The sequence below is a fragment of the Ictidomys tridecemlineatus genome, chromosome 6, assembly GCF_052094955.1.
Source record: "Ictidomys tridecemlineatus isolate mIctTri1 chromosome 6, mIctTri1.hap1, whole genome shotgun sequence".
Taxonomy (NCBI): Eukaryota; Metazoa; Chordata; class Mammalia; order Rodentia; family Sciuridae; genus Ictidomys; species Ictidomys tridecemlineatus.
The window spans coordinates 174,833,745-174,853,727 of record NC_135482.1 but is presented as its reverse complement, the minus strand read 5'-3'; the positions used below and the strand labels follow the sequence as shown (position 1 = coordinate 174,853,727).

General features: G+C 45.5%; 1 long non-coding RNA gene and 1 pseudogene across 1 annotated transcript; both read left to right on the top strand.

The window, feature by feature from the left end:
- Positions 1–43: 43 nt before the first annotated feature.
- On the top strand, positions 44–12,855 carry LOC120888492 (uncharacterized). Its single transcript, XR_013423453.1, has 2 exons — positions 44–10,473; positions 11,239–12,855. It is a non-coding gene; the product is annotated as an uncharacterized LOC120888492 (long non-coding RNA).
- A 6,776-nt stretch (positions 12,856–19,631) lies between these two features.
- Positions 19,632–19,728, top strand: LOC120888746 (U6 spliceosomal RNA; annotated as a pseudogene).
- The last annotated feature ends 255 nt before the right edge of the window (positions 19,729–19,983 follow it).

The following is a 19,983-nucleotide window of genomic DNA, read 5'->3' as shown; positions in this document are numbered from 1 at the left end:
GTAAACAGCCCCGGCCCCTCCCCGGGCCCCACACCTCCCCACCCGCCCGCGACCAAAGGGGGAAACATATGGCCCAGCAGGGGGCCTCCTGGAGCTGGCTGCCGAGGCCCAGCGGTGACAGCTCTGATTGGTCAGGCCGCCTGTTAAATATTTTAAACATCGCTCCCCACTGCCAGATCTGTGAGAGGCTGGAGCAACCACTTCCTGCAGAAATTCCTCCACCTCCCTCTCCCTCCTCCATTTCTCCGTAGCTCAGTGATTGCCGGTTTAGAACAATTGAGAGGGAGAGGGAGAGAGACAGACAGACAGACTGTCTCTATCTAGTCAAATGTCTTTTCCTTTGCTAAGAAAAGAAGCCCTTTTCTTATTCCCAGGGGGCTGCTGGTGCGCCAGACTCCAAGGAAATTTTCCTCTGTGCTCTTCTTCTGCTGTCATAACTTGTTTATCATGATGAAATTAGGCCCAGATAGCCAGGGCCTGCATCATAAAAGGGGAAAACAAAGTTACTGGAGGTCGGCAAGCAGCCCCAGGGATGCGCCAGGGGACAGGGAACAGGAAGGGCCTGGGTGATACGTATGCAGAGCCCAGGCTTGCTAAAGGCTTCTGGATATCCAAATTCTTTAACCCCGACTGCCAGAGGACCTCTTTGCTTCAGCCTACCCACCTCTCAGCTGCCACTCTGGATTTTCAGCCCCTGCAGGAGGGGGACCCGCAAGGTGCAAGTCACAGGCCCTAGGGATATTCTGGGCTTCTCTCATGAAGCCCTAGAGGGGACCGTGTTTCTCCTAAGTGGGAAGTTTAGCTGGTCTCTTACCCTTTGATGGAGGCAGGCCCAGCTGTGGCCAGCGGAATCACACCTGGCTGGGTTAGGGCAATATAGGGTTGGGGGAGGGGAAGACATCCTTTGGGACTCTGGAAAGACTTCTGATAAGGAAAACCATTCAATCTGTTGCATCTATCGCCACAGAAAACATTTTCCTGTTTCCAAGTTATGAGACTTCAGCAAATGTAGTAAATGGTCTTTGGGGCTTGATTTTGTTGCATTTTGCTTGTCTTTATGTGAAATCAGTGGCAGGCTGCATAGTGCAAAGGGCTCATCCAGTAAGGACTCAGAAAACCAAAGTCAACCTGTAATCTCTCCAGCCATCTCTTCCTGAAATAAAAATAGTGCTTCACTGCCTCCCGGGTTATGGTGAGTAGCAAATTTCACCCAGTTTGTAAAATGCCTTAATAAGTATAGACACATGCATGGAAGGGATTCTGATACTCTTCTATTCTAGGAAACTAGTCTGTGCGTAAGGGACACTCACGCAGCAAAGGCAGGGAGCAGCTTAGCAAAGCTGGCCTCTTAACGATCAGCCTCCCTTCCTTTCCACCCATTCCCTCTACCCGCTCCCATGCTACACTCCCACTGCTTTGTGGGACAGGGCCTCATTGTGCAGGGCTGCCTCTGTGGGCATCGCTCTCCCTCACATCACATTGCTCCTCCTGTGGTGTGTGGGCTTCAGTTTGCCCAGGAACACCCCCAGTTCTGCTGTGGTACCACCCACAATCTGGGTCTGCAGGGGGTGAGGAACCAGATGGCCAGGGGAGGAAGAAGCAATAAGGAACTCGGCTTGTCTAACCTGGGGAAGAGGCGGTTTAAGGTGCCCATCGTAGACAGTCTCTAATGCATCCTTTTAGAGAAAAAAAAGATTAGAGAGGTTCTGTACAGCTTTTTGGATAAAACCTAAACATAGGGTCATGTACATCCTTCTATCACCTAAATGGAATTATTCTGTACATCTTATTGAGCCACTATTTTCTTTTCTCACAAATTGGCATGCTTTTGAGGTTTTTCCCTCTCAATGTGTGAGAATGGTTTAATTTTTTTAACAGCCACCTGGAATTTCATAGTACAGATATTATCGGTCCCCTGGTTAAACATTTAAATTATTCTCAGCCTTTGGCTGCAATGAACGTCTTTGCACATATGTCTTTGAACCCATGGGGACTGTTTCTGTCCAATAAATTGTTATAGGTAGAATTGCTGGTCAAAGGGTATGAATTCTTAATTTTGATAGATACAGCCATAATGAGTAGATTTTACTTTTAAGTAAAAAAAAACATTTTTAGCAACCAAAAGTGCCCCAAAATGGTGTGGACCACTTTAGGAAGTTGTGAGTGTCAGAAGGGAATCAAAAGCAGGCCTCAAACCAACTGGTCAGGAAGCCGTTGGGTATAATCAAGCACTGTGAACTCACAGATGACAAAAGTCCCTTCGAACTCAGATATCTTTTTTAATTTTTTAAAATTCTAATTGACAAAAATCATTATCTATTATGTGCAACATGTTTTGAAATATGTGTTCTCTAGCCTTCTAATAATAAGTATAGCCCTAGAGGCTCGACATACATATTTTTGTTGAACATTGTTCAGTGGTAAACTGGAAGGGACAGGAAGGAGGCTGGGCAGTGCGACACATTCCAAAAGTAGCCATTGGGCAAAGCAACGCTCTGGTACAAAGAGTTCGCCCGTGGTATGCTTATACTGTGTGGGGCCTGGATGATGGTCCAGGGGGTATGCAGGGAGCCCCTCCTTGTCCTCTCTGTTGTCACTCACATTGTCCACATCTGGAATTCCACATATGAAAAAATGCTGATGGCAAATGTGTCTCAAAGGCAGAGCTCTCTGGCCATCAGTCGCCATTAGGTCAGCATCCCCAACTGCCGAGAGTGGAGTGTTCCTACGGCCACAGGTAACTGAACACTGGAGGTTCTCCAGGGGGAAGAAGTTCCCTCCCTTACAGTCAACACATTTCATTTTTTGGAAGGAGTTTTCTTAGATCCTTGGGCAGAAATCTGTTTCTCTTTAAAGTCTGTTTCTTGATTTCAATTCTTCTTTTTAGAACCATTAAATTACATAATTTTCTTGCTTCTACATACCAGGCCTTACCATATCTAAGGACAGCCATTAGATGCCAACTTGGTCCTCTCTCCTTTGGGTTCAACCTCAGTTCTTGCTATGGTTCCTTCTGAGTCATGTTTTCCAGACATTCATCATCTTATTGCTGATTTTGAACACCTTCCCCCTCAAGTAGTCCTCTCCCTCTTGGAAGTGCTGCCCAGAATTTGGCCAGTTCTAAGAAAGGGTATGGTGGAATCATTCCTCTGTTTTCCCGGCTCCTTTCTAAAGCCTGCATACCAGAGAGCTCTTGCTTTGGCCTATCAACATGCCTCAGGGTGAAAGCACCCTGATTTCCTGGAATTCTTCTTCCTTTTCTAAGGAATCCTGTTTCTCCCTGTGTCCTCCCATGGGGAAATGGTAGCACCTCGAACCCAGCTCAGCCATTCAGACTCTGGCTTCCAGACTTTTCAGCCTTTGGGAGAATGATGTAACAGAAAAAGAGTGGAACAGAGAAATTCCAATGGAGGACAAGGGTCTTCTTCCTGAGGGAGTATGGTTCTTCAACATCCAACAACTATTTCATCCTTTTCCAGAAAATTCCTTTTCTGATATAGAGTCTGGGTCATTTGCTTACAAGCAAAGAACACTGACCCAGATGACCCTGTCCTGTCCCAACTCCAATAGAGTTCCCCGTGGGCTCGAGATCCCTAAGTCTATTTTGCAGTTGCTGCCATTCAACTGCATGTTGCTCTCCGCCGACCCCTGCCCACAGCCTCTAAGCGGCTGCCTTCTCCACCTGGGCCCAGCCCCTCAGGATAGATCCTGAGGAGTGCGTTTGTAGGAGCAGCATCTCAGACACGTCGAAAAAGATGTTTTAATCCCAATAATAATGAGAATAAAGGCCAGAGAGAGGTGTTCTGAACAAGTTCAAGGACTGTAACTCAATTTACAGAAACTGTGAGCCATCTACTGACTAAAAACGCACTCATCCAAAGAAATGAAATCAACACGTCCAAGAAACATCTGCACTCCCATGTTCATGGCAGCGCTATTCACAATAGCCAAGAAACGAAAACAACTGAGTGTCCATCAATGGGTGAATGAATAAAGAAAATGCAATACATAAACATATTTTTTTATCTCTAAATGCTATTCAAAGATTAAAAAAAAAAAATGAAATCCCAACAGTGGCACACACTTGTAATCCCAGCTACCCAAAAGACTGAGGCAGGAGAATCAGAAGTTTGAGGCCAGCTTTGCCAATCAAGCAAGACCCTGTCAAAACAAAACAGGCAAAAACCCCCACAAAATCCTGTCATTTGCAACAACAAGTATGGAACTGGAGAGCATCATGTTAAGTGAAATAAGCTAGGTGCTAACAGACAATGATTTCACTTATATGTAGGATCTAAAAAAGTCAATCTCATAGAATTGAGAGAAGAATGGTGGTCACCAGAGGCTGGGGAGTATAGGAGTATAGGAGAGATAGGGAAAAGTTGATTGATGGGTACATAGTTATAGTTAGGAGCAAGAAGTTCTAGTGTGCACAACAGATTATAGAAAACAATAGTGTACTATAGATTTTGGAACACTAGAAGAAAAAAATTTGGAAGTTTTTACTACAAAGAAATTGTGTTTGAAAAGAGAGATGTTAAACCTGATTTAAACATCACATCAAGTGACTCCATTAACATGTGCAATTTTTATATAACTAGTTAAAAATAAATTCAATTACAAATGGACAAAAAAAAATTGCATGTTGACAGTTCTGTACTTGGAAAGGTGATTTGGGACAAAAACACAGCCCTTGGAGATCATGGGTTTCCTCTTCTTAGTTCCTATTTGCTGTGGCCTGCTGATTTGGCTAACTTGCCATCAGAGTTTCCAGTTAAGTCACTGGCAAAAATATAAAAGAATATGCATCATCCTAGCCTGTGTGTATGGACAGCTTACTATGAACACCTTTCAAGAGCAGGAAATCTGTATAGTCAGATTACCCCATCGCCTCATAGGTGATGGAGCTAAGGTCAAACCCAAGTCTGTCAGACTGAAACCAGGGAGCTGGGTCCCCTTAGAACCCACAGTCCACAAGACACTGGGGGACAGGCTGCATCTTCCACTTTTCCTGAAGACCTAGAGATGAAGATTAGGGTCGGCCGTGAGAAACCCCTTCGAGCCAGCACCAGGCTGCAAAAGGCCCAGCCTGACCCCATATTCTCACTAACAGAGTGGTAGAGCTAGACATTGTGACCCCTGGGTGGGGAGGTGGGGAAAGGAGTGACAGATGGAAGACTTGGTTTAAGGCAGGAGATTGCAAGAGAGAAGAGGACCTGGGTGAGGAGCCTCCTCCAATGCAGACTTCATTCAGCATGGTGGTATCAGCACACTCATGGTCCCACCTATTAATTTCATGGCTGTAAGGGTCGATATTGGCATCTCATGGTGCCCTCTTTGAGAGACAGAGGTAGCAGGAAAGATGTCCCTGCTTCTCACCGTCCTCTTCCCCTCCCCAATCCCCTGCTTAGCTCTGACAAGGTCAGCTTTTAGAGAAGGGAATTAACAACCTAAGAAATCTGACGTGCCCAGAGAAAAGACAAGCATTGTATGACAAAGAAATTATATTAAGATAAATTCAGATGTGTTTTTGCTGAAGATTTTTTTTCTCACCCTAATTGGATAGTATAAGATCCTAATTGTATAGCCTTAGTCATTGAGAGAATCTCAACTGATTTCTATCATTTAAAACAGCTTTTTATAGTCACAGCATCTAGATAAAGTACATTTCCTCTTCTTTTCCAACATATCACATTTCTTGGCAGAAACATGTAGCAGAAAGTACCAAAATTTTTATAATGAGGATAAAAATCCAAAATTTCGCACATCAGATTTCTCTTTTAGATTATGTCTTCCTGTGCAATCTTTCCTTCCTTTAACTTTATTTTAGTGGCTCACAATTTAAAATTTGATTTCAACATCATTCAATCATCTTAGAGGATCTTGTTGCCAAAGGATATTTGCTCTGACGTTAAAGGCTTCTAAATTGAAAGGACTTTGCAGCCTATTCACTCCGGAGCTTGGCTGGGATCAGGCTGCTGCCACCTCCCACTCAAATTCCAAGGGTGAACTCCAGAATGGCCTTCCTGCTTTCTCTGAGTTTAACTTGGCTCCTGTCTACGATTTTCCTTTTTAAAAGCGTTGTTGTACTCTTGATTTCATTGCAAAGGTTGCTTGGTGATTACCTTTAAGAGTAAAGGTCAAGTTCAAACCCCAAATACCACAAGACCCTGAGCAGGAGCCACATGAAGAGTCCTTACTTAAGGATCAGGAGGCCCAAGTGGCCTTTGCTACCTTCAGCTGAGTCACCGCTCTCTCCCCAAACCTTTTGCTTTCTGCCCTGAAACGGCCTTCCCGGCTCTGCTCAGTGACTAACTCCATCACGAATGTGACCCAGTTTGTTTGGCAGGATGAGATTTTTTTTTTAACTCACACTGCTTTTACTGGTCACGATTCTCTCCCAGGCATTTAGCGACTCCCTCTCCGCACCAGCCTGGCCCTGCTGCTGAGCTGGATTGATGGCTCTCTCCCCAGCTGTTCCCTTGCAGCCGGCCCTCCTCTCTCTGGCAAATCCATATTCCATTTGCTTTTCTGTAGCATTCTGATATCTCTAGAGTCTCCTTAAAATAGATAGATAAACACTAATCTCCAAGGCAAGTCGAAAGGCAGGGCCCACAGATTTGTACCCGCTCAATAATCTGCTCCAGAAGGCAGCTGGATAAAAAAGAATCACAATAATAATCACCCACTTGTACAGGGTTTTTTTTTTTTTATCATTTAAAAAGCACTTTTCACCCACCCGGTCATATTCAGTATTCACAGCAAACCCACAGCTCAGGTATATGTGCTATTTCCATTTTATGGATAAAGAAACCTAGGCCCCAAGAGGTGAAGAACTCCCTACAGCTAAAGAAAAGACAGGGCCAGAACTTGAACCTGTGCTTACGAAACTGTTGCGTAAGTTACATTCAGTAAGATGCACAGGTCTTCAGTGTTCAGTCTGATAGGCACCTGAGACACAGCCCGGAGGGTCATTGTATACAATAGTCTTTACGTGGCTGCATTTTACTGTGGCCTGTCTTATGAGATCAGGAGTGGAATTTTCCACTTGTGACATCCTGTGGGCACTCAAAAAGTCTTGAGATTTTGGAGCATTTAAGATTTCAGATTTTCAGATGAGCGATGCTCAACCTGTATACACCTTCTGACTATCACCCCAGGAGATAAAGCTAGTCCCATCACTCAGAAACACTCCTGGGGCTCATTTTTGATTCTTAGTTAAGCTTCCAACCACCTTCTGACTCCTACGCCATAGATTAGCTTTGGCTTGAAATTGAGTCTCTGACTCTAAACTTCTGAATTCCAAACTCATTTCTTTTTTCCCCTATACCACCTCGTGTCTAGAATTAACAAAACTGGCACCCGGGTCGCACCTGGGCAAAATCGATAGACACTGGACATCAGGAAACCAAGCCATAGTCTTTCCACTGAAAAAGTAGGTCAGCTGGTCAAGGGGAACTTGAGGCCTACAATTTGGGGAATATATAAAGAGCAGTCTCCAAATACACAAAGGCCTACTGTGAGGGACTCCTTGTTCCTCCACCCAGAGTCACACCTCGTGTACAGACACGTTACCAAAAGAAAACTGCTATGAGGTTGGAAAGGAGAGGTGCTGGAGTTCAACTTTGGGATAAAGATCCCCAAACTTCAGCCTTGTACTTCTGGAACCTTTCCACCTTCTGTGAATGCTCACCTCAGGGCTCTGAGGCCACCAGCTGCAAGAACACCCTAAATTCCCTTTTGTGGATTTCCCATGCCCACAGGACACATGTAACCTGGCAATTGGAAGCTTTGCAACAGGAGGCCTCCAAGTGGGGAGAAAAAGAGACAAGAAATAATTAAATCCCAACTATTAATTTCATGGATGTAAGGGTCGAGAGGCCCACCTGCTAAGTCATGGTCGGTTTCCACTGGCAAAGGGGTCCCTAAAAGGATTCCCCTCATCTGAGTGCCTGCTCAGCTTCACGCTGAACTCCGCATTCAGTCAGCAGGTTAACTGGTTCCTCTCGGATCTTGTTTACACACAGTGGCAGCTGGTAAATGTTTAACAGCTGATTCTCCAGGAGTTGGAAAGAGCCCTGATGTGTAGTATTTGCAGATTTCTGTGGTGTCACCCAAGACCAGCTCAGCATCCTTCCAACTTAACAACCTTGAAGTTTATCAAGCCCGCCGCTTCCCCAGGGGCAGAACAGAGAAGGGAGACAGGAGCCAGTCACGGCTGGGCACACCAGTGATGTCCAGGGTGGGTGATTCCTGAGTGGCTGGGTCCCCTCTGCTGGCTGGCCCAGGCTCTCCCAAAACAGTTTTCTCTCCAAAAGACGGGTTGCTGTTGACTCAGCGGTTTGCAAGGGGCTTTTTCTGGTTGAAATCTTCAATAAACTTTCCAAGTCATTCCGAAGTGCAGAATTCACGTAAGCTAGCCTGCGATGAATTCCCACACATCCCCCATCCAGAATCCGAGCTTGCCAGCACAAACCCTGTTTTTTTTTTTTTTCTTTATGGTCCTGAAGATGGAACCCTGGGTCTTGCACATGGGAGGCCGAGGCTTTCCCGCTAAGCTACGTCACCAGCCCAGCCTCCACCTTTCTTCTTTGGCCTCCATAAACAGCACGTCTTTAAACTCTTGAGGCTCTCTCTAAACATCCAGCTTGCTTTCTTGTTTTGCTGTGTTTTCCCTTCAGAAGACTAATTGCAGAAAAACACAAGAATGTCCTCATTTCCTGCTCCCGGATGAGCATCCCCAGCTCTGTGCAGCCGGGGAAGGAACGGACGGACGGGCAGGAAGAGGCTCTGCTCAGGGAAACAGCGTGGGAGCCAGGAGCAAGCTCCAGTCCTTAGATAAGGACAGGCTGCCGCTCTGCTGCCATATTATACCCCTACCGAGGGGCCACGAGAGTAGGAGAAAAGATGAAATGTGCAGGCTCGTCAAACCATCCACGGGGTGGAAAGAAAGACAGATGGCTGCCTGTTCTACCAGGTGCCTGTGACGGGTCAGCCCAGCCAGGAGTCTGCGTGACTTGTCCCCACCTCTTCAGAATGGCCGGTCCTTCTTTGCATCTTGCTCTGGGTTTTGTTTTCTACTCTGCCCATTCCTTTTGCAGGAACCGTGGCTTTACATTTTTAAGCCTCCTGATGACTGTAGATATATTGTTATCCCAACTTCCTGTCCCTCTTGTTCTACAAAGTCTTCTTCATGTCACGTGTGCATTAAATTCTTCTGACAGTGCTTTACTTTGCAGCTCTTATGGAGGGGTTCCGAGCTACCTGAGAAGAGGCCTCTGCCTCTGAGATTCTGTCATCTAGGAAAGAGCATCATAATGATATCTCATTTATAGATTTCCAATTGTCAAATAGACTCATTCATAAGAATAATCCTTTAAATAGACTCTAATGTTATTTCCATTTGAAATAGGGAATAATTGAGATTCAGAGAGGTTAAGTCAATTGCCATGGTCACACAGCTGGTAAATAATGAAGATAAATACGGAAACGGAATTCTAACCTGTGAAACCTGGACCCTTACTACTGTGTGATATTGTTTAATGCCCAAATGACAATAATACAAGAGCGAGAGTACGAATAGCAGAAACAGCAGATATGAAGAGATGGAGGGTCTAAGAGGATGGGAATGAGAACTAAAGGGGTATCCTAAGAACCTTTCCTTTGGAAGGCTTTGAGTTCCTGGCCCTAAAGCAGAAACTGGAGCTCTCCGGGGGCTCTGGGCTAGTGCCCACAGGGCGGAGGCCTCCAGAGACCTCCTGGGACCTGGAATGATGATTCTAACCAGTGTGGCCTTCGAGCTGAGCCTAGAAGGAATGCCTCTTGATGTGGGGGTCGAAGGGAGAAGGTTTGGGGGTAAAAAGAAGCCAGGGATCAAATTTCCAGGGCTCCAGCACACAGTAGGCACCAGAGACGTTCTCGGCCACAAAGCTCGCCCACCACTTGGATCTGGAATGTAGACAGCCATGGGCTGCAGAATGACATTGACGTCACATATAATAGTGTCCCATAAGGTTTTATTGAAAAACTCCCATTGCCCAGTACTTTCACTGTACCTTTCCATGTTTAGCTCCACACTTACCATTAGGTAGCCCAGTTGCCTGCAGTGAAGAGCTGTTCGTAGCCCGGGAGCAAGAGTCCACGCCATACAACCTAGGTGTGCTGTAGACCACGCCATCTGGGTTCGCGTTCAGTGCACCCTGGGGTGATGGCACAGTGGTGGGATTGCCTAATGATGCATTTCTGGGAACATATCATTAAGTGATGCTCGGCTGCACATCAACACAGCCAGTGTTTGCTGGTGAAAGATGCGAGAAATGTGATCCTTCAAGACAGAAGTTCTCAAGCTATGCTCCTGAATTTATTTCATAAGCTCTCACAAGCTGGACTTGGAGGCTCCATGGTAAAAAATTTAAAAACTGCCGTTGTTACCAACTTCATATGAAGATCCTCCAGGCCTCTCAGCTTCCATGGGTAAGTTTTTTCTCTTAAAACATTTTCTTAAAACTCTGGCACCTGCTCCAGCTATCTGCCAGAAAACACCGATACAATAAAACAAATAAATGAGGGTAGCTAACGAATGTTAGCCGAAAACCACAGAAATAACCCAGTTAGGCTCGGTGTGACAACTTGATTTTTTTTTTCATGAACAGTTGGTGGTAATTTAAAATTGCATACATATGTTACAGAGACATGCTTTTTGCATGTCAAGTTGTTTTTAGATCATTTAATGGAAGTAAATACTTCAGTAGCTCGTGGTGTTCTCCAAAGACCCTCATAGCTTCAGGTGACATCCCTTGCCTTCCTAATCTGCATATGACTGAGTGTGATTGTGTAATGATTTCACTGCAATGTGACTACAGGGTAGGAATTCCGTGTCGTGGGATTGTGCTGCTCCTAGACTGGAAGAAGGTTCTTGGAAGTGCTGATGGAAAATGGCTCCATTTAGGGAAACGAAATACAAAGGAGGGTCCCACACCTTCTCTGCCATTAGCACTGGTTCTCCACCAGGTGAAGGCGTATCAGAAGCATTTTGGCTTCACCAAGTGGACCTCCCCTGCCTATGACATGGGAGGCCCTAGGGAGGAGGAGAGCAGGCACAATTTGAAAAGGCCTGATAGCTATGATTTCCACTCCTTATCAGTTTAGGAAGGACTGCCTGGACCGCCCAAGAACAGGGTCTCTAAAGATGTTTCAACATTTTAAATGTTTCTTTTTTTCTTTTTTTTGGTACTGAAGATTGAACATTGAACCCAGGGGTGCTTTACCACTGAGCTACATCTACAATCCATTCTATCTTTTTATTTTGAGACAGAATCTCACCAAGTTACTGAGGATCTCACCAAGTTTCTCAGACTAGCCTCAAAATTGCAATCCTCCTACCTCAGCCTCCAGATTCCTGAGACTAGAGGAGTACACCACCATGTCTGACTACATGTTTCTATTTTCAAGCACCCCCGTGGCTAGCAGAGAATGACTCTCGTTCCCTCCTCCCCGAGCCCGTCTCTCTCCCCAGACCTATAGTACAACCAGCACTGGACCCAATGTTCCAGGCCTGAAAAGAGGCTCCCTGCTGCCGATCATCCTGCAAAGCTGGTCAAGGCTACGGCATCTGCTCACTGGATCTGGTCAGCGCTAGCTGTCAGGAGATGATGCCACCCCAGGCTCGAGTCCCCCTGTGGCAGGAGTCTGCTCCACCCACACTGTCACCTCAACTGAGCGCATCCTGCTCCATGGTCTCAACAACACACTAGGTACCGGTAGTATTAGCCAAGGCCTCTGGAATTGCCTCCTGGACCTTCCACCTAAATATCCAGCAACAACCTCAAACTCAGCATGTTCCAGACCGCCCTTGTCATCTCCTGGTGCTACCCGGCTCTCCATCCCATAATTTATTTTTTATTTTTAATCGAGGCACAGTGATTGTACATATTCCTGGGTACCATGTGATCTGAGTAAATAGTGATCAGATCAGGGTAACTGTTCAGACATGCGTCATTTCTTTGTGTTGGGGACATGCAAAATCTTCTTTACTAGCTATTTTGAAACACACAATTAATTGTCCACCATAGCCATCCTACTTTGCTAAAGGGCATTCAAAGTTATCCTGCCCGCTTTCCTTCTGCACCCCACTCCTATTTTGAACTCAGTGGATGGTACCACCATCCACCTGGCCACCTGAGCCAGGAATTTGGGAGACATTCTTGCATTTTCCATTTTTCGCCTCCAATCTCTCAACCTGTAATGAGTTGCACTTCAAGTCCCATTTATTGTATTTAATGGGAATGTGTCCCCCAAGGTCCATGTGTTGGAAACTTAGTACTCGGGGCTGGGGATGTGGCTCAAGCAGTAGCACGCTCGCCTGGCATGCGTGCGGCCCGGGTTCAATCCTCAGCACCACATACCAACAAAGATGTTGTGTTCACTGAAAACTAAAAAATAAATATTAAAAAAATTCTCTCTCTCTTTCTCTCTCTCTCTCTCTCTCTCTCTCTCTCTCTCTCTCTCTCTCTCTCTCTGTGTCTCTCTCTCTCTCTCTTTAAAAAGAAAGAATTAAAAAAAAAAGAAACTTAGTACTCAATACAACAGTGTTGGGAGGTGGGGTCTAATAGCTCCACCCTCGTGAACTGACTGATGTCATTATCACGGGAGTGGGTTAATTATCACGGGAGTGGGTTAATTATCACAAGAGTAGGCTTGTTCTAAAAGTGACCTTGGTGCCTTCTTGCTTGTATACCTTCCTGTTCCCTTCTGTCTTCCACCATGGGATGATGCAGTGTGAAAGCCCTCACCATAGGCTGGTAATTTCTTAGCCTATAGAATAGTGAGGAATAAAGTTATTTTCTTTATAAACTACCTAGTTTCCAGTATTCTGTTATAGCAACACAAAAGTGAATTTTGTGGCTTCCTAGGATCTCAGTCCTAGCTCAAGCCCTCAGCATGGTGTCTAGATTCACTGTACTAGGCCTCTATGAGTCAGCCTTCTCTCAGGAATTCCATCCTCCATACTGCTATCCAGGGGGTCAATTTATAAAGCAACTCAGACATGGCACCTCATTGCTGACTGAGCAATAGAGCCCAAACTCCTTTATGCATGACACCCAGCAACCTCCCCACATGTATCTTCTACCTCTCCCTGCCTGAAGTTCTAGACCCCATCAAGACACATCTCTTGTCTTTCTGGTTCCTAAACTAGACATTGTGTCCCCTTCCTGTTGCCTTCTGCAGGTCTTCCCACCCATCTCTACCTCTTCCCTCCCAGGGTCAGATGCCTATCAAAAAGTTCCTGTGACCCCAGTGGGTTTCTCATTGATTTTTATTGCCTGCTCAGGTGTTGACTCTTTAATGAATGTGAGCTCCTTGAGGGCAGAGTTTTCTACATCCTTGAATCACCTGCCCCCGAAGAGCCCTTGGCCTGTCCTAGAACAAAGCACCTACAGGGTAAGAATCAAGCTTGGGAATTTGCATGGTGGCATCTCTAACCTTCCAAGGGCAAATGTCAGAAACCATCACCACCCAAACGCTGCCTGGTTCCTCATCCCAGGGGCTTCTGTCTGTCATTAAAAATATCTCCAGACTCTAAAACAGGGCATGAGGGATGGGAGGACCCACATTGCCTTCTCAAATTTGGACCTGATTCTCCTTCTCAGTCTCCAAATACAAAAGTTCCTGAGTCTCTGACAGACCCAACCAGGATACCAGCTCTCTATTCCAGAGCCTGGAGTCACCTAAAGTCCCCCATTCACATCTGCACACACACACACACACGCACACACACACACACACACACACACACACGCACACACACAGGCCTAGCACTTCCTCCCTGTCACAACCACAACCCCATTCACACACTCCCTCCAAGAGCTCCCCCCACAGCCTAACACTGGCTTAGCCCAGTGTAACCGCAGCCTGGTGGCCACTTGACCATCCCGATGCTGACTTTGAGCTTGACACCCTCCCAGACTCTGGTTGTCCTAACCTACTATGACCACAGAGAAGAGGCTGAGCCTTTGATAAGTAGTTAGGACTTCCAAATTCTCCTATTCCATATCTGCGTTTTCAAACAACCACAGGCTTAAAATACTCAGGGAAAACAATCTGCAATGAACACATACAGGCTTTTTTTTTTCCTTGTCATTCTTCCCTAAAAAATGCAATATCACATCTACCTATATAGCATTTACATTTGATCAGGTCGGATGAATAACCCAGAGATGTGCGAAGCCTGCTCGAGGATGTGCGTAGATTCTGCACAAGTACTCTACCATTTTATGTGAGGACTGGAGCATTTATTTCTGCACTGTTATAGCCATGGGGATCCTGAAACTAACCCCCATGGAGTCCACAGATACCAAGGGACCCTTAAAGGGAGACCTGTGCCTTCCAGCATAGCTAGTGGAGGTGAGAACACGGCTTCCGGCCTGGGCAAACTGCTCTGCACCCCTTTCTGATATTTAGTGACTGCTTCCCACGTGACTCCACCTTGAGTCTGTCTTACAGGAAGCAGTTTGTCCAGAGCAAGGATGAGAACTCCACAGTCAGGCAGAGGTTCAGATCCCAGGTCTGCCACTCAGGAATTGTGTGGGCTTTGGACAAGTTTCTGTCTTTTGGTGCCGCAGCTTTCCTTCTGTGAGCCGGGGAGGAGCACAGTAGCACCTCCCTTACAGGAACGCTCTCAGGCAGGGGCCTGGGTTGGTGAGGGCAGCACAAAGTATAGTTATCATTAACGAGGGCCATTAGCTCATGAGCTCCTCACAGCCACCTTATGATGAGAAACCACTTTACAGATGAGGAAACTGAGTCTAGAGAGAGGACCCAGCCCCACTCTGAGCACCTCTAACATCTATGTCCTCAACCACAGGGACCTTGCACAACCCAAGTCCTCTCAGCCAAGAAGCTAGGTCATAAGTCCCGGCCTTTCTCTGAGGTCACCACTGCAATGTCATCCACAGTTCTTGCAGACCATGACCTGGGCAAAACACTCTGCATCCTTGGTTAGACAGTGGCTGTATTTTTTTTTTTTAAGCAGGAAATGTGCTCTGAGCTAACTTAAAGGTAAGAAATGCGCCTCCTTCAAATAGTTCTTTTCGTAAAAACAAAAAACAAGGGCAAACTCTGGCCAGTTAACACCTGATCAAGCCACTCCCGAGACAGGGCAATGGCAGGACTCAGGGTTCCAAGCTTTGACTTGACCCTGTCAACATGCACCTCTCTTTTGCCCTGGGAATATCAGAGAACTGCTCCTGTAGAGACGGTGACCAGTGACCGCAGATGGGGCACCGGAGCCACCAGCTGCCAGAGGTCGTCTGGCAGGAAGCTGGCAGTTTCTGGCACCACGTGGTATAACCGCCAGGTTACACTTCTGCAATTACAGCCCCCAGGCACCAGCCACGGGAAACACCCGGGTAGGCTCAAGCGTGGCTCTTTCAGTACCAGGAAAAAACTTAGGAAGACAAAGTTTACTTTTGTTTAGATTTCGTGGTGACAAACAGCAGGATAAACAGGAATGTGGCGGTGGATGATCAAGGAGGCTGAGGAACATTTGCATTTGGCTCTGAGCAACTATAAATACACCGGGCTCCTCAAGCATAACCAGCCGGTTACAAATGAAGAGTCATCTTTCAGTTGCAGTTGAACTTCCTTTGCACCTCTTGTTTTGTACAGAGTGAGCAAACAACTTCTAATCCTCCAGCTGTGGAGTTCCAGGTACACCACAAAGCATTGAGACACACCTTTGCCCCGGCCGCTCAGGGTGGTTGCAGGTTAACCCGACATTCAGTTAGGAGTCTATCTAAAAGGTTCCCTCCCCCTGAGCCAGGCTTTGGTGTGGATTTGAAGACTTGGTTCTAAGTGTTCAGTGTTCAGGGCTAGTTAATTCCCTAATGCTTCTCATATCCTGCATTGGCTAATATCACCAGCTGCAGAAATGAGTTGGTGAGCATTATTTTTAAAGGATACATTCATATTTAGAGAGGCTTCCTGAATCAAGAATCCAATATTAGAAGTTGTTTGCTTTCAGGATGAGAACGTTATTCAGAAGGGTAGGTCTGAAGAAAAAAAAACCTACACAGCATCAATTCATAGTATGCTGGTACGTTTGTAGCATAATCGTTATACCTGCTGACCCGGGCTTCTTGGAGATATCAGTCTTTGATAGAAGATACACACACACATTCTAGAATGCCCAATAGTAAGCCGATGTGTTCTGCAGCTTGACATCTCAATGTCAATGACACAAGACACTTGATCACTAGCCTCAGCCCCAACTACAGCCTATTTCTTCCAACATGGATTTCCTTATTTTTAAAAGGACATTATAGTAGATTCTTAGTTTATCTGGGTTCTTCATAATTAGTCTCTGCATTCATCTTAATTGGAAGAAAAACTCTCCAACCAAGAAAACAGCTTCCCTCCAAGCATCTGAGAAAAACACAATGTTTTTGTTTTCTACTTCTTTTCCCTAAATTCATTAGCCGGAATGGTTTGTAGTCTAGAAGTCCGTGAGAGAAGCAATACCTCTTCAGACCACCTTTCCAACACATTTCCTTCTCCCATGCAAATATATTATTAAATATTTCATAAGCTAAGGGCTTGTGCCTGGTGATGTGGCTAAGCCAGAAGGCATTGAGCACTCTCCTGGGGCAGGATGGTGGCCCTTTCCCAGGCACTCATACTCATGGTCCTCCATTCTCTCATAGGCTGACATTATTTGACAGTAAATAAAAGACCACAAATGGCCTTCTATTAGGAGGAAAGAAAGGCAAAGACTTTTGCTTTTATTCTGCTTTATTCTGTTCTTCAGACTTTGTGCTGTTTAGAGAATAGATTTTTTTTTTCTAAGAAAAGAGAAGACCAGGACCAATAAATGAACTCTGTTGCCAAAAGTAATCCAGTAGATGTTAGAATGACTAAAAATAGCCCATAATTGTGTTGCTGTGTTCAAAGAAAGTGTGGCTGAAAACATGATCCTTTGCCTAGTCATATGAGTCAAAAAGTAAGGGTCAACACTTCCTGGTCTCTCGGCTCCATCCAGGTGGTCCCCACATCCTAGTGAGCATACCTCTTTGTGTGTGTGTGTGTTGTGTGTTGTGTGTGTGTGTGTGTGTGTGTGTGTGTGCTGCTAGGGATCGAACCCAGGGCCTTGTGCATGTGAGGCAAGCATTCTACAAATTGATTGAGCATATCTCTTTGCCAGCCATGCAATCTACCCCTGATCTTCATTCATTCACCATCTTTGAAGATCTTTATGCCTGGACTTTGGCCATCCCCTTCTGGGCTCTTAGCCCCATGTATGTGTCCAATGAGCATGGACATTCTGTTGTCATGTTTTAGATGTGCACGTGTCAGCCTACCCCTTGACTGTGAGATCCTTGAGGGCAGGCACTGCCTCTCTCTTCTGTATCTCCACTGCCTGATGCTCACTTAAAAATAAGCACATGACCTAAAAAGTAATGTTTGTATCCCACAGTATTCCAGGAAGCATTTAAGATGAAAAACACCATCTCAAATCCTTGGGATCTGTTACTGCAAAAGATCTGCTCCCCCTGCTTATTTGGGCCTGGTACAAAGAGCACATCTCACTACTCAGGAGGCTTAGGCAGGAGACTGAGGCAGGAGGATGTCAAGTTGTGGGCCAGCCTGGGAAACTTAGAGACCCTGTCTCAAGATTAAATTTTAAAAAGGGCTGGAAATGTAGCTCAGTGGAAAAACACCTGCCTAGCATATACAAGACCCTAGATTCAACAAAAAGAAAAAAAATGCACCTCATCAATAAGAACCAGGTCAGACATCAGGCAGACTGCACCAGCAGGGCAAACCCTCCACCATGACACTTAAGCATATTGCAGGGGAATAACTGGGACTAGCAAACCAGGAAAACAAACCAGGAAAGGAAAAAGGAGAAAGGAGGTCTTATTTACTGAGCGCCTACTATATGTCAAGCCCTAGGGCTCAGGTACCATACTAGGAACCAAGATGAAAAACAGTCTCTGGTCGGGCACATGCTTGTAATCCCCGGGATTCAGGAGGCTGAGACAGGAGGATCACAAGTTCAAAGCCAGCCTCAGCAACTTAGCAAGGCCCTAAGCAACTTAGCGAGATCTTGTCTCTAAATACAAGTATTAAAAAAGGATGGGGATGTGGTTAAGTACCTGAGTTCAATTCCTGGTATCCAAAAAATAAATAAATAAATAAATACAGTCTCTGGACAGTGCTGCCCTTTCCTCATGCAAACCCACTCCAAATCCTTCTGCCGAGATTTCCTGTGCAGTAAACACTAAAGACCTCATTCTCCAAACTTGTTTGCACTGAGGTTCCCACAGGTAATTTTCCAGGTTGACTATACTAATAAGATGATGCTCTGGAGTATGATGAAGCCTGAGTATCGTGAGTGGCTGCCACACTGACCCCCTGGAGGCACAGAGGTGGAGGGGTGTTGGAGCTTCTCCAGCAGGGGTGACGAAGGCACTATGTATAGTTGATCTCTAACCTCATGGAACTGAGTAGCATCAACACAGCTTCCTGATTTTGGCAGGTTTCCGGAAGAGGCAGAGCAGTGTGGTTTCTGAGCATGGAGTAGAAGCAGCAGGTCAGCAGCTGTGTGTCCAGGTAGGGTTTGCAGTGTGACTAGCCCTAACTCGTGGCTTCCTTCTCTGGCCCTTGCCATATTCTATAACCCAGTGACTCTCAAGGGTCGTCTCCAGACCAGCCGTCTCAACAGTATCTGGGAACTTCTTAAAGTTGCCAATTCTTGGGCCCCACCCCAGACCTGCTGAATCAGAAACTCTGGAGGTTGGGCCTAAAACCTTATCTTTCATAAGCCTTATAGGTAATTCTGATGCACACTAAAGTTTGTTGGCTGAAAGCCAACAACCAATAATAAACCGGTTTCTGCCAGAAACTGACTTGAGTGAATCCAGTTGTCTGCAGCTTAACCCTGATTGAATCACAGTCTCTGCCTCCAGGTTGTCCATGGAAAGACAATAATGACAAAACAGCATGAAGTGCTGGAGATGAACAAAGCAGGGGTACCTTGCCCAGTCGAGAATGACTATAATAATAATAGCAACTTACCCATATCCATATATATATATTTATTATATATCCATCTCAAAAAATTTTAATATAGCTGGCACAGTCGCACCCAACTGTAAGCCCAGCAGCTCAGGAGTCTGAGGTAGGAGGATCACAAGTTCAAGGTCAACCTCAGTAACTTAGTGAAGCCCTAAGCAACTTAGTGAGACCCTATCTCAATATAAAAATAAAAAGGACTGGGGATATGACTTAGAGGTAAAGCAGTCCTAGGTTCAATCCCCAGTACCCCTCCCCACTAAAATTAACATGGACTCTCCCTAGTTATACCGTCACACGCCAATTAATGAGGGGACACATTCTGAGAAATCTATTAGTGGGGGAAAAAATGAGAGAGAAATGCATTAGTGGTCAACTTTGTCTTTGTGCAAATGTCATGGTGTGTACTAGGTGGTCTAGGTCAATCAGTCTACATGACAATTGAATGCAACAAGAAGAGAGCAAACATGAAATGGAACGAGACTGCTTCCAGAGGAGCCTGGCACACCGGGTACAGCAATCCGTTTTTAATAAATGAAAGCATACTCTAAAGTAATGAGTGCCCTCTTCAGCAGCAGTATACTAAAATTAGAAGGATACAAAGAAGATTAGCCTGGCCCCTTGCACACACAAATTTGTGAAGCGTTCCAGTTTTTTTTAACTTAATTAATTAAATAATAAGACAGGAGTGTAGTTCAGTGGTAGAACATCAAGGCCCACCCTTCAACCTCCAGAATCCAAAACAAAACAAAACCAGAAAAAGCATAGTCTAAAAATTATATAAACCAGGAACAGTCATTTATTATCATTATCCAGTATTACATACCATACACAATTGTGTTTGTGGGCTTTTTGTTTTGTTTTGTTTTGATTTCTTTCATTTGGTTTTTGTGGAAATGGGGCTGGAATCCA